The sequence below is a fragment of the Micromys minutus genome (assembly GCF_963924665.1).
Source record: "Micromys minutus genome assembly, chromosome: 8".
Lineage (NCBI taxonomy): Eukaryota > Metazoa > Chordata > Mammalia > Rodentia > Muridae > Micromys > Micromys minutus.
In genome coordinates, this window is record NC_137977.1 from 70831730 (window position 1) to 70834972 (window position 3243).

Sequence of the window (3243 nt, forward strand, 5' to 3'; positions counted from 1 at the left end):
ATGCTCAGGATTTAAATGGTCTGAGACTTGGACTGGACTAGTTTTCCATGTTTTTGTCATTTCTTTGTTGAGATGGACTAATATTTTTATATTAGACATATAAATAGGAGGTAAATTCATGAGCAATTGTCCTGTATCATAGCTTCTGCCGATAGATACCTTCTTTGCACGACTGACCTCATCTTTCCCAAATGTGAATTTCATGATTCAAGCAGAACTTAGGCCTCTCATGAATAGAGGCAAAACAGATGCATTTGTGGAATGCTGAAATGAATTTATTTTATAAGTGGAATGAAGTCTACCAAGAATGTGCAGAGACAAGTCAGCAGGAGTTGATTATCAATTGAGTGAGTATTTCAGCGCACAGAGGACTTTGCTGATTTCTAGACTTTTATACATCCCTTTGACATTTATGCACAGAATTAAGTGGATAAACACAATCATATCTTGCATAATACAATATTATTTTTATCTATTGACAAAACTTATTTCCATGCTCTAAAGCTATCATGTGAAGTTTGGACATAGAGGTGCTACACTGCATTTGGAGAGTTAGACTTGCATATGGTTGTCTATGAGCAGTAGGGCTCCAAGATTCTTCCACACCAAGTTGACCAGGTGACAGACGCTGACTCAGGCTTTCCTGGGGATGTCCCACTCTATTTTAGTCCTGAAGATTCGATCATGCCTGAGTATAATGAACATTGAATGGTAGACATACCATTTTCCATTTGGTCACAGGAGATCATTTGAAAACTTAGAAGTTTTGGAAAGCCCGCATAGATTTTTGAAAGAGCAGATATTTATTTTCCTCACCCATGAAAAATTAATATTAGTATAAATTTAAACACACACACACACACAGAGAGAGAGAGAGAGAGAGAGAGAGAGAGAGAGAGAGAGAGAGAGAGAGAGAGATATCAGTCAAGTTGACACTATCTTCACCCATTCTATAACTTCAAAATGCCTACTATATGATTGAAAGACTGTGAAACTGAAATGGCAACATGTTAGTATGAAAAACCATTAAAATTTTACCAAAAGGATGGGAAAACTACAAGATATTTCTAGGAAATTCACTGAGAACAACTGTCGTGGAATCTGTTAGATAAATGATACATATTAGATTTTGTCATACCCACACACTTACTGTGTATGTATCTACTGAACATAGGAATGAGTTTTATGAGGACGTTTCCATAGGAGCTTATCAACCCAACACTCTCTTTTCTGCATACATCTTTTATAGTATTAAAATAAATTTTATTTCATAATTTAGGGTTAAAGAAACAAAAGTTATCTGACTAAAACAATTAAATTCAGGGTATGAAAATGTTTTAAATCCAATCAGGTATCATCCAAAAAGTTACTACCCACTGGGCATTAAAATTTTAATAAATAACCATGACTCAAAAGTATTTAAGTAGAGATATGTGATAGCAATCCCAAGAGAGTGTTGCTGACACGGGCTTCTTAAAGGAAAGTGATGCTGACATCATGGGCTTTCACTAATTTGTTTACACATTTTAGGTGTCTATTGCCAACTGAATTTAAAATAATCATAAGCAGATTAATTTTTTTGCTAGCTTGTTTCTTCTTTGTACACTTGATTTATTCTAAGTTCCCAGGCCATGTGATGATTTATCAACCCTTGAGATACATTTTAGCCTAAAAGTCAAAATGAAAAAAAAAAAAAAACCTTGTAGATAGACAAGTAATTTATGGGTAGATGATAGGTAGACAGGCAATAAATATATTATAAGTTGGTCCACAGATAATAGAGAGATAGATGATAGGTAATGATAGATAGATAGATTGACAAACCACAGAGAGACAGATAGTAGATAAATAAATGATAGGTGGATATACAAATATGAACAGTTTATTTATTTGGGTTTTGTATTTTTGTTTTTTACTTTGTTTTCAATGATAATGAACAGTGAGTAATTAAATGGAACCTTTTGTAGATATCTACTAACCTCTCTGTATAAAACTTACCGATTTGAATTTTTTTACACAAGAATAATTTATCATTTCATGCCCTGGACTACAATAATAGTATTACAAACCATAGTGCATTTTATACTTAATTAGCTTCACGTAACTTTATGAGTGTCCTGTTAACATGTGTGCAGAAGCTTTGCTGTTATGAGATAAGAAAATAAACAAAGTACAAAGTAGAGGGAACAATAAATACAACGAAATATTAGGAAGATAAAACAAGTTGTGAACCGCAGGAGTTCACCCCCAATGGGAATACTTAGAGAAGATTTCAAAACATCCAATCCAGATCCTAAGAAACATTTCCTCATCCATGGCTTTTCACATCACTGTTCATCCTCCCATGCAGTCCAACAACAAAATAAAGGATCAGATTTCTGCCAGCAAAATACCACCAGGAAGCAGAGTAACTTGGCACAAAGTGTGCATCCCATCCTGCTACAGCTTACAGGAGGACTTACCAATAATTCCTCAGTCACTGATGGTTGTCATGGAAATGTTGAAGTACACCATTGGCCATGGGTTTGTGAAATGTGTGCAAGGGAATTTTGATTTTCTACAGACTACTTAGTGTTATCTTGTAGGGTAAAATAAAATTGAATATGTTCCTTCTGCTGCTATGTACTGTTTGTGAAGAGAGAAAAGTATTAGTAGCCAATGAAAAGATATCTATGCTTTCTAGAGTCCTGCTTTGCTTCACGGTTCCCACCTCAGCTCATGGTTCATACACCATCTCCTGTGTCGGGCGATATGCTGGGTTCCTGGTTAAACTAGAGTGAGAACAGATGAGCAGTGCTGATCTCATTCTCTTCGGCATAGCTGTCCAAGGAGCTTGTGTTGACATTTTCAGATAGATTATAAATGGTAATATGTGCATGAAAAAGAGAATAAAAATCATTTACATAGAAAAATAAAAATCATTTTTTGTTGTTGTTGAGGATGAATGACTTTGTAACTGTGGTACAGCATCTCATAACCTGTGTTTCCCTGAGATTTCTGCCTAAACACTCGGACTTAACATCGATGTTGATTATATATTAAAATTTTAAGTACTTTTGATAAAATTTGATAAGATTGTATTATTTTTAAAAGATAATTATTACTTATCTGCCAATGACTTGGCAAGATATTTTTTACAACTTTATTTTAAAAAAACAGAGATACATGTACAGATTTTTTTAAAAGCATTTTGGCATAAAACTATATGAAGAAATTTTGTCAGTACTTGATTCTTTAAAAAGA